The 12536-nt window shown below is 37.6% G+C and overlaps 1 protein-coding gene and 1 pseudogene across 12 annotated transcripts in view; both read right to left on the bottom strand.

Moving 5' to 3' along the window:
- The window catches only part of STRBP (spermatid perinuclear RNA binding protein), a 161162-nt gene that overhangs the window by 94241 nt on the left and 54385 nt on the right, over positions 1-12536 (bottom strand). Inside the window, exon 1 of one of the 12 annotated variants that reach the window (XM_055271175.2) lies at positions 873-894. The exons of the other annotated variants lie outside the window; for them this stretch is intronic. The gene's annotated coding sequence lies outside the window, so the exon portion shown is untranslated. Of the gene's footprint in view, positions 1-872; positions 895-12536 lie in introns of those variants that run through there. 12 annotated transcript variants of the gene reach the window in all.
- LOC134736255 (uncharacterized) overlaps positions 3414-12536 on the bottom strand; it is a 62219-nt pseudogene continuing 53096 nt past the window's right edge.

The raw sequence follows: 12536 nt of genomic DNA, 5'->3' as shown, positions 1-12536 counted from the left end.
GTAGTGCTGGTTTGGTAGGGACAAATTCCCCTGGCATTTGTTTAAAATGACTTTATTTCTCCTTCATTTACAAAACTTAGTTTTGTGGGATAAAAAATTCTTGGCTGACAGTTGTTCTGTTTAAGGAGGTTGAAGACAGGACCCTAATCTCTTTTGGCTTGTAAGGTTTCTGCTGAGAAGTCTGCTGTTACTTTGATAGGTTTTCCTTTGTAGGTTATCTGATGCTTTTGTCTTACTGGCTTTAGAATTCTTTCCTTCATCAGTTAACAAAAATTTACTGTATGTTTAAAAATAGATAAAAGAGTATAATTGGAATGTCTGTTACACAAAGAAATGAAAAATGCTTAAAGTGATAGATGCCTTATTTACCCTAATGTGATTATTATCCATTGTATGCCTATCAGAACATCACATCTACTCCACAAATATATACACCTACTATCTACCCTTAAAAAACTGAAAATTAAAATTTAAAAATCTAAAAAATAAAAATAAAAAAAAAATTGACTACTTTTAACCATGTCCACCATAACCAACCTGGTCAGAGCAACCACCATCTCTCACTAGGATTATACATTGCCTTTCAACTAGTCATCTTACTTCCCCACCTGAAAATAAACCCTTCCCCAGAGTTTATTCTCAGCAACAGCATCCAGAGTATTCCTGCTAATCTATATTAGCATCCAGGCACGGTGACTCACACCTGTAATCCTAATACTTTGGGAGGCTAAGATGGGAGGACTGCTTGAGGCCAGGAGTTCAAGACAGCCTGAGCAATATAACAAGACCCTCTCTCTACAAAAAATTTAGGCAGGCATGGTGGCATGTGCCTTTAGTCCTAACTACTTGGGAGGCTGAGGCAGGAGGATCACCTGAGCCCGGGAGTTTGAGGCTGCCGTGAGCTATGATCACTCCATTGCATGCCAGCCTGGGCAACACAGCAAGATCCCATCCCTAAAAAAGAAAAAAAAAAGAATCTAAATTAGGTAATGACATTCCTCTGCTCAAAACCGTCTAATAGTTTCCTGTCTCTGAGTAAATGCTTCATAATAATTAAGGCTATAAGGCCCTAATAATCTGATTCCCATTAACTTCTTGGCCTCAACCTCTATCACTATTCCTCACTCACTGTGCTCTATTCATACTAGTATCCTTGCTGAGGCTCCCACCTCAGAGCCTTTCCACTTGCTAGTTTGCCCCCAATATCCACATCACCCCTTTTCTCACTTCTTGGGTGTCTGCTCAAATGTCATCTTATAAGCCTATCTCTGACCACCCTATGTAAAATAGCAACCTCAGCCAGGCGTGGTGGCTCACACCTGTAATCCCAGCACTTTGGGAGGCTGAGGCAGGTGCATCACCTGATGTCAGGAGTTCATGACCAGCCTGACCAATGGTGAAACCCCGTCTCTACTAAAATTACAAAAATTGGCTGGGCATGGTGGCAGGCGCTTGGAGTCCCACCTACTCGGGAGTCTGAAGCAGGAGAACTGCTTGAACCTGGGAGGCAGAGGTTGCAGTGAACCAAGATCGTGCCACTGCACTCTAGCCTGGGCAACAGAGCAAGACTCTATCTCAAAAAAAAAAAAAAAAAAGGCAACCTCTCTCACAGCAGTCCCTCTGAAAGCACATTTGTTTTATTTTTCTGCATAGGATTTACCACTGGCAGATGGTGTCTTTGTTTACTCTGCATTGCACACCTAAAACAGTATCTGGCACAAAAGAGAAACACAAACGAATTTCTCAAAATATTTTCTCATACAGGATCACATTCAATGCTCACATGATCCTGAAAAGTAGTAAAGAACAGATAAATTTTTTTATAATCTTTTAAAATGTGAAAGCACAAATACACAAAGATGTTAAATGATTTGTCTATGATCACACAGTGAAGTACTTGCAGGACTAACCCTAGAATTGGGGTCCCCAACATCTTTTCCAATTCACATCACTGTCTCCACAAACAAATCAAAGAGCAGGTAGATATTTGATTTTACACAGTGATCTTTAAAAAGCTCAAGTTGGCATCTATTCCTTTAAACGACGATCAAACATGAAATAGCACCAGAATAGTACATGACTCCGTAGCTATTTATTTTCTTCTAACTAAAAGGGAGTAATAGAGTTCATCAGACTATTTTTAGAATTTACAGATTTTGTGACAATTCTGACCAAAACGAAAAAGGGGTAATGTGCCAAGAAACAGTTAAGAATTCAAATATGCCAGGCGCGGTGGCTCACACCTGTAATCCCAGTACTTTGGGAGGCCGAAGCGGGTGGATCACAAGGTCAGGAGATCGAGACCATCCTGGCTAACACAGTAAAACCCCGTCTCTACTAAAAATACAAAAAAAAAAATTAGCCAGGCATGGTGGTGGGTATCTGTAGTCTCAGCCACTCGGGAGGCTGAGGCAGGAAAATGGCCTGAACCCGGGAGGCAGAGGTTGCAGTGAGCCAAAATTGCACCACTGCACTCTAGCCTGGGCAACAGAACGAGACTCCGTCTCAAAAAAAAAAAAAGAGTTCAAATATTTGGCCGGGCATGGTAGCTCACGCGCCTGTAATCCCAGCACTTTGGGAGGCCGAGGTGGGCGGATCACCTGAGGTCAGGAGTTCAAGACCAGCCTGGCCAACATGGCGAAACCCCGTCTCTACTAAACATACAAAAATTAGCCGGGTGTGGTGGCAGGCACCTGTAATCCCAGCTACTTGAGAAGCTACAGGAGAATTGTTTGAACCTGGGAGGCAGAGGTTGCAGTGAGACGAGTTTGTGCCACTGCACTCCAGCTGGGTGACAAGAGCAAAACTCTGTCTCAAAAACAAAAAGAATTCAAATATTATCTGTGCTTCTCTGTCCGCTGAAGCACACTTAACTGAAGAGTAAACCAATACCTTGGTAAACAAGCTTAAAACAGTGACTTTGATTCTCAAAAGACCTTCTGTTGCCATTCTGTACCACAGAGCATGGCAAAACAAAACGAAACAAAACAAAACTCATATCTGGAGACAGAATGGACACGATTATTTCTCTTAATGAGGCAAGTTTGCAAAACGAACTTAGAACTTGCAATCCAGTCATAAGCAAGCAGTAATGTTAACAAATTACCAATTTTGAAACAACCAAAAATAATAATATTCAGCTTGGCAAAATAAATAGGTTTTAACCTACAAAAAAAAAAAAAAACATAGATTCACCAATATTGTGTCCATACAGGAAAATTCTCTTATACTACTTAAAAGTGCTAAAAATTATAAGTACATTAGATCCTTCAGTAATATAGTAATTTAATTTCCAGGCTCTTGCTACTATTCATTCTTCTCTTTCTGGCATCCTCTGCCACAGTTGGAAACTGTGTATCTAGGTCAGAAAAGACAAGTAGCTTTTCAGAACAATTCAATATCTTTGGCTCAAGTGTTGATATTATAATTCAACCCTTTCACAAACTCCTTTTAAAACCTGACGTAAATCACAAGATTAGTACTACTGATATTTATGAAAAGCCACTGGAAAAAATAATGTGGAGGTAACGGACAAAAGAAGAATCTAAGATAGGCCATCCAATGTAATTGGTGTAAAGGCAATAGACTGGGGTCAAAAGATCTGTATTACAGTTCCGGCTCAACTCCTAACGTGTTCGCCAACTGTGAACAAACCTCAATTCTGAGCCTCAATTCCATCATTTATAAAAGAAAAGGGGTGAACTATACCTAGATTACTTTTTACTTTTTTAAGTCTACTTAAATATGATTCTATGATACATGAGAAATCTGCAAGTACCTTCCTATGAGATCAGTTAAAACTATTACTTAAAAGTATATGTTTCTGCAATGTAATCATATTTTAAATACCGTAGATAAAGCTAAAAAACAGACAACTGGGGAAATTTGGAAACTGAATATTTGACATTTGGGGATTACTTCTGGAGTGTGATAATGGCATTACGTGAGTTTCATTTTGGAATGGGGGAGTCATACCTTTAAGAGATATATACCAAACTACTTACAGATGAACGTATGAATGTGGAAATCTGGGATTTTAAAACAATAATCCAGTTGCAGGGGCAAGGAAGTAAAATACAATTGGCCATATGTTGATAGGTATTGAAAATGAATGACAGGGGGTTCTTTATGGTTCACTGGGGTTCTTGCCACTTGTGTATGTCTGAACGTTTCCATAATAAGATTTTTTTCTTTTTTTCTTTATTTTTTTTTAATTTTTGACATGAGTTTCACTCTGTTTGCCCAAGCTGGAGTGCAATAGCACAATCTCAGCTCACCACAACCTCCGCCTCCCAAGTCCAAGCAATTCTCCTGCCTCAGCCTCCTGAGTAGCTGGGATTACAGGTGCCCGCCACCACGCTCAGCTAATTTTGTATTTTTAGTAGAGACGGGGTTTTGCCATGTTGGTCAGGCTGGTCTTGAACTTCTGACCTCAGGTGATCCGCCCGCCTCGGCCTCCCAAAGTGCTGGAATTACAGGCGTGAGCCACCGCACCCGGCCAAGAAGATTTTTAAAATATGAACAAATTTATCAAGAATCTAATCAACCTTCCATTTTTCTGTGGTAAAATGAGGTTTCCATGTCATATTTTCTGCTTTGGAAAGTCCATTATGTCTAATTGCATAAAACCAAAGCAGGTGAAACTGTAAAAGAATAAAAAAAACAGCTTGAGGAGCAATTTAATAATAACTGATAACGTCAAAGATGCGGATACCCTATAAGCAATGATACCGCTTCTATTTACAGCACCTAGAGTAACTTCAACACAGAAACCCAATAAGACAGACAACACCAACATTTACTGTAGCACTGATTTTGTGCATAATCACAAAATACTAGCAATCTAAATGTCCATCAACAAGAGAATAAAGATATACACTGCACAGTTTATGAATGACAGTGATCCATTTCATCATGTCTAAAGTCAAAAACAATGTTGGAGGAAAAAGCTAGTTGCAGAATAGCATGAACAAAGTGATGCCCTGAATATAAGCTTGAAAAAACATAGGATAATGTTACATATCATTTATGGAGAGAGATACAGACATACTTTTTTAGTATAAAAAACATTCAAAGTAATGACAAAAAATTCAGGAGAGTGGTTACCTTTGGGAAAAGAAGGATTAGAACACATCAGGAAAGGGGGGTGGGGGGCTAGGGGAGGGATAGCATTAGGAGAAATACCTAATGTACATGATGGGTTGATGGGTGCAGCAAACTACCATGGCATGTGTATACCTATTAACAAATCTGCACGTTCTGCACATGTATCCCAGAACTTAAAGTATAATAAAAAGTTCAAAAAAAGAACACATCAGGGAGGGATATACACATAATACATATCTGAGCTACTATTTCTTAGGGGAAAAAATCTGAAACAAGTTTGGTAAAACATTAGAATATAAGAGAGATATTTGTGGTGAACACACAGTTGTTTATCATATTCTATTTTTGTCTATAAGCTTTAAACAATTTCTAATTTCAAAATATTTTTAAAATTATGTGAACAGGTAAGATACGTAGAAACAAAAGGAACTTTGCTCCTCTTTAGCAAGAAGTTACTTTAGCTTTGGTTTTAGCCTTCCAGTACTAGCAAAATAAGTATTCAATGTAAACTAAATATTGATATTGAGTAGAAGATATAAGAAAGTTCTCCATCAAAGAAGACTGTAAGTTTTTTTTTTTTTTTTAAGTGGAATGAGACATATTCCAACACATAATTATCTAGGGGAGTAAAACAAGACATTCGAAGTATTAGAGGGTGCTGGCTAAAGTCACTGTCACTATTATGAAGGTTGCAAAAAGCACCGAAGAAGGTAATACTGCCCCAAAACATTCTAATTTTAATTCCAATAATACTTTTCTTAGGACAGATCTGTGGAAAGCCCAGGATGTTTCCTAAGTCCTGTAACCTGGCAGAACTCAGCTTCTAAGTTTTGCCTTCCCCGCAGATTTCATCAGGATTTGCTTACAGACCTTAGCTAGCACACAGTTTGTTGTTAGGAGGGTCCTAGAGTAGGACTTACTCTAGTGCAGGAGTCAGCAAACTTTTTCTTAAGGGGCAAAATAGTAAATATTGTAGACTGTGGGCCACACAGTCTCTGTGGCAACTACTGACCTTTGCCATTGTAGTATAAAAGCATCCATAAACAATATATACATGAATAAGTATGGCTATGATTTAACAGTATTGCTTATCCCAGCTTTACCACATGGTCTTTCTAGCATTTCATCCAGATGCCTGGGAGGTCTCTCAATTGTGGCTGGGACAAAGTTCTAACATCCCCTAGCCACATACTTCTAGTATTTGTTCCACTGCCAACCCTGTGGCAGCCACCTGATAAACCCTCCAGTCTTTCCCCATCATGGACACAGCCCAACACTCTGCCAAGAATTCACAAGAGACACACACAAACATTTGGGAACCTCTCTTGTACAGCGTCTTCTTGTCTGGTTCCCTTCCCCGAACACTTTAGCTGTCTCAAGTGTACCAAACTCCAACCTCTGCCTCCTCAACATGGTTAGGTGACATGCTCTGCTTGCACTCCAGCTCAGGAAATTGTCCTCAGGCAGAAAACAGGAGTAATCACTGAGCTCTCATCATAAATGTCAAGATTACAATCCTGTGCAGCCTGTTGCCCAAAGCCTGAAAATGTTCCCACATATATTCTGTTAAGTTTCGTAATTGTTTATGGCAAGAAGGCTAGTCTAGAACTACTTACCCATAATACTTAGAAGTCTTAGTCAATAAACATTCTAGTTTCTACTACATATCAAGACCTCAGCTGGGGCACAGTTAAATATTATGCTATGGTATAATCAAAAGAACATCAGGGTGAGCATAACTAGCCATTTATTCATCCATCTAACCAACAAATACTTACTAAGCATCTACAAATACCAGGAAAGCACTTGACTTTATGTCTTCAAGTTTCAGTATTAACAACATACCCTAAAGTGGGATGATAACCTGCCCAGCTAATCACATAGATTTGTGGTAAGAATTAAATGAAAAAATGTAAAAGCATTTGATAAAGTACTACACAATATGTTATTTTTGTGATGCCTACAATCATACTCTTATTAGTAAACCACAAGAAGTTCACCATGTACACTTTCCCAACAGCAGAAACAACATGTAAAGAGGATGGCTCTAAAAGAGTATGGGGTGTATGTGTGCATGTATGTGTGCACATGTGTGCTGGTGAGGGAGGTTTCCAGATTTCAAATCTGCTAGAGAACAGAGTGCATACATGGAAGTGACAGGAGATATAGGTATTTACCACACAATGTTGATAAGCAGAATGAAATATTTTCAAGCTCAGCAATAAAAATAATTTTCAAAATAAATAGTAAGTTTGTCTAGATAAATTACACTGGTCACACTCATTTTCTCATCAATGGTCACCATACACACACACACACAAATTTATATATATATATCCCATTATATATATATATATATATACACACACATATATATACACACACACATATATATATACACACACACATATATATATACACACACATATATATATACACACACATATATATACACACACACATATATATACACACACATATATATATACACACACACATATATATACACACACATATATATATACACACACACATATATATACACACACATATATATACACACACATATATATATACACACACATATATATATATATACACACACACACACACACATATACATATATATATAAACAAGGTTCAGAAAAAGAGTAAATCATTCAAGAAACATATAGGCTGCTGAGAGTTTACGGAAAAGTCATGGTAGCAGACCAGTGAACCTTATTCAGATACTTGTATTCAAAACACAAATGTGAATCTAGCTTTTAACAGAGGCTTATTTTCTATTCAGGGGTTTGGAATGAGCAATTTGTAGTTATACATATTGGTATATTCGAAAATGCTTCCTGTTCTTTCATTTTCTTAAACTATCTTCTTCATCTATTCTACCACTGCAATCTCAAGCCTTTAAATAAGTGTCAACTATAGAGTTAACAGGTATGGGCATAGAAAATGAGAAAAACCAAAGTCAATTATTTCTTAAAGACAGAAAAGTATAACTATAAAATAAATCTGAATATTAAAATCAAGAACTTTTGGTCATCAAAAAACACCCTAAAGATGGTGAAAAGACAAGTTACAAACAAGATTTTTGGAATAGATACATCCAACAAAAGATAAACATCAATAATATAAAAAGAAGTCTTAAAATCCAAAAGAAAAGCAAAAAAAAAAAAAAATACAGGAGTAGGGTAAGAAAAAAACAGAAAAAAAAGGCAAGAACAAGCATTTCACAGAAGGTAAAACACAAAACCAATAAAAATAGAAGAAACATTATTATAAAAAATGATCAAGCAGGCCGGGCACGGTGGCTCACGCCTGTAATCCCAGCATTTTGGGAGGGTGAGGTGGGTGGATCACGAGGTCAGGAGATCGAGACAAGCCTGGCCAAGATGGTGAAACCCCGTCTCTACTAAAAATACACAAAAATTAGCTGGGCGCGGTGGCAGACGCCTGTAATCCCAGCTACTCAGGAGGCTGAGGTATGAGAATCACTTGAACCTGGGAGGCGGAGGCTGCAGTGAGCCGAGATCGTGCCACTGCACTCTAGCCTGGGCGACAGAGCAAGAATCCATTTCAAAAAAAAAAAAAAAGATCAACCAAATGCAATAAAAATGAAATACCATTTTAGATCTATTCAAGCTCCAAAAACATTAGAAGTCTAAAAATACCAAGAACTGGAAAAAATGTGGAGCCGCAGCGGCTTTTTATGTATTGATGGTAGGAAAAAATGTTCAGTCTTACTTCCACAAATTGAACAGTCCCATAACCTATTAGGCAAGGATTTTACTCCTAGGTATACACCAAGAGAAACTCACACATGTACAAACAAGAGACACATATTAGAATGTGCATAGCAAAACTGTTCACAATAGCAAAAACCTGGAAAACATGCGAAATGTCCATTCACAGGTACATGAATTAAACTATGTACATTAAGATAACAGATTATTCAACAAAGTGAATGAACTACAATGACATGCAACATTATGAATAAATTTTAGCATTACATTAAGTAAAAACAGTAAGTCCCAAATGATTACATCATAGAATAAACTTTTTATAAAAAATAAACCAAAATTAAAAAGCATTCCTTCTAAGAATCCATAAAGATGTAATAAAGACAAATAAAAACAGAAAGAGGATGAATACCAAATTCAGGTTTGAATTCTGTCGAGGAAGGCATGGGGATAGGATGGTTGGGGAAACCTGGAAGTCACATATAGGTTATTATAATAAGTACCTACCTTTTTTTCCCCAGTGGTGGATAAACAAGTGCTTATTGCAGGCCAATGAAACTATGTCATAAACAAGGATTATGACTAATCCATTATCTAATTCTGTGCACATTATATCCAATTCTTTAAAAAGCTTCTCGGCCTATATGAAATTTTTACTAAATTAAGTTTTGGTCTTCCTGACTGAAGTATAATTTTTTACATTTAGGCCAAATCGGTTCAACTATAAAGAGTTGTTATACTATTTTCCTAATATGGATAACTTTAAAATATTGAATTGCTAATATAGTGTCCTCCTAACTTATCACATCTGAGTATAATTCACAGACTATAATTTGACTCATGGTATATCCAATATAACAGTATTAATAAAACTGCAACTGAGTAAGTACTCAGTTTGCTACATACTAGAAAAAGAACAAAAACTTCCATAATCTATAGAAAATAATCTTGCTTTTTACAAGATGACTTCTCAACTAACCCCTAAAATATAGACACTAACTCAAAAAGAACCTTCTTACTCCTGAATGACACTTTCAAGTCAACCTTAGTATCTTTCCCAATCTTTTGCTCTGAATAAGAAAATGCAAGACTTCTTCCTTAATACAGATTTTTCTCAGTTATTTGAAAACTCAACATTAGGATTTTCCTAACAACTCAGCCACTTAATAAATAAATGCATGTGTATACATTTAACACTTCAGAGGAAGGTAAGACTATAAAAAGAATTTGTTCTAGTGAGTTTCAATTACCGTATTTTGTCATTTCCAATATGGTACTTACAGAACTTTATATTCACCTACCTCTGACAGGGGTTCATGAGGAAAACAGTACATATTAATAATTGATAAGCATTTGTCGAATGATTTTCATATGTAAAATGGATATCTTGCCTGAATTTCCAGTGGAAAACAAACTTCAAACTACTAAAATGTGTGTATTTATTAGCTGCAAGGTTTTAAACTATCCAACTATTTGGATAATAATGACACCCCCAACCCCCCTCCCTAGCCAAAAAAGAGAGAGAAAAGGGGGAAAGAACAAGCAATGCCAGCAACGATGTGAGAAGTGGATTCAGTTATTTAGTGGTTATTCACCTGTCAAACATTCCCAGATGCCCTTGGCTTTCCCAACACAGATCCTTCACATCACTATCAAGAATATTATCCACAGATAAGCAGGAAAGAACATTGAAGACAATCTAGAAATAGAGACATTTCCTACCAGGCAAGACACCAATAAGTGAATAAATTTGAGTCTTAAATACACAAATACACATTCCCATACAGCGTTACACAAAGCAATTCTTATTAAAAATTAAGCAAAGTAAATTCTGCATCACAGACATTCCTGTGTGGTTCAAAATCTCAATATTTCACAGATAAAAGGGCCAGACTCATAAATTTTAAAACTCTCACAAGATCATGCAACTAGCAAATGGCAGAGATTAAGTGCAAATTCAGGTCTGATGACTAGACTTCACAGAAAATTAAAGAAAAAAATAGAACTATGCCAGGAGACCAGGGCTATAGTGTTGAAATGGCCACTTGGCCATAAAGGCTTTTCCCCGGCTCTGTAAATTCTGTTTCCTGAAAAATAATCATTGCCCACCTATGTGCTCCCAAGGCCGCAATGAAGGTTCATTTACTAACAGTTATGGAAGTAGTTTGAAAAGTACAGTCTTATATAAGCAGGGAAGATTACCCTTCCAACCTAATCAGTGTACTGAAACTCAAGGGACAGCAATACAATGCCATGAACTTGTGACTGGTGTTTTCTCAGTATGCAACAAATTCTCTAATTCAAGAAGAATCCTGACAAAATCTCAGTTATTCAGAATGTGTAACTGATAAATGGAAAAGTACAGCCACCAGGTTCGTTTTTCGAACTTGATAACTTTATTAAGGCAGAACAGAATCGACTAAATTCAGCTTCGAAAGGCCTACCCACAAAACCCTAGCAGTAATAATGACCAGATACTCAGCTACATCTTTTACATGAATTACTTCAATTAATCCTCAAAAACCATCTGTGGAGAATATGATTATACCAATTGGACAGAGGAAACAATAGTTTAGAGGAATGAAGTGACTTACCTGAGATCAAGCAGCTAGTCTGCAACAGAGCCAGGACTAGAATCAGACCACCTGCTGCCAGTCACAGTGGCTCATACCTGTAATACCAGCACTTTAGGAGCCAAGGCGGGTGGATCACCTGAGGTCGGGAGTTCAAGACCAGCCTGGCCAACATGGTGAAACCCCGACTCTACTAAAAATACAAAAATTAGCCAGGCGTGGTGGTGCACACCTGCAGTCCCAGCTACTCAGGAGGCCGAAGCAGGAGAATTGCTTGAACCTGGGAGGCGGAGATTGCAGTGAGCCGAGATTGCGCCACTGCACTCCAGCCTGGGTGACAAAGCGAGACTCCATCTCAAAAAAAAAAAAAAAAAAAAAAAAGAATCACTAAAAGTAGAACTACCATTTGATCCAACAATCGCACTACTGGGTATCAACCCAGAGGAAAAGAAGTCATTATATGAAAAGGTACTTGCACGTGCATGTTTACAGCAGCACAATTCACAAAATTGCAAAAATGTGGACCAGCCCAAATGCCCATCAATGAGTGGATAAAGTGTGGTGTATATATATATACGTACACACACACACACACACACACACACACACAAAATGGAACACTACTCAGCCCCAAAAAGGAACGAATGACATTGTCAACAACCTGGATGGTACTGGAGACCATTATTCTAAGTGAAGTAACTCAGGAATGGAAAACCAAACATCGTATGTTCTCACTAATAAGTGGGAGCTAAGCCACGAGGATGCAAAGGCTTAAGAACGATGGGTGGTGAGGGATAAAAGACTACAAATCAGGTTCAGTGTACACTGCTTGGGTGATGGGTGCACCAAAATCTCATAAATCACAGCTAAAGAATTTACTCATATATCCAAATACCACCTGTTCCCCAAAAACCTACAGAAATAAAAAATTTTTTATTAAAAATTAAGAAAATAAAAGAAAGAATCAGACCACCTGTCTACAGAGCTGGGACTCTTCATGACTCATTATGCTAATAAAGGTTCTGCAAAACAGACCATCCCTCTCTTGAAAGAGTCAGGTCAAATGCTACCTCTCCAGAAAGGCTTCCCTCATCCCATCCCAAGTATAACGTTAATT

Source organism: Symphalangus syndactylus, chromosome 3 (genome assembly GCF_028878055.3).
Source record: "Symphalangus syndactylus isolate Jambi chromosome 3, NHGRI_mSymSyn1-v2.1_pri, whole genome shotgun sequence".
NCBI lineage: Eukaryota > Metazoa > Chordata > Mammalia > Primates > Hylobatidae > Symphalangus > Symphalangus syndactylus.
Note: the sequence above shows the minus strand (reverse complement) of the source record. Positions and strands in the feature narration are given on the sequence as shown.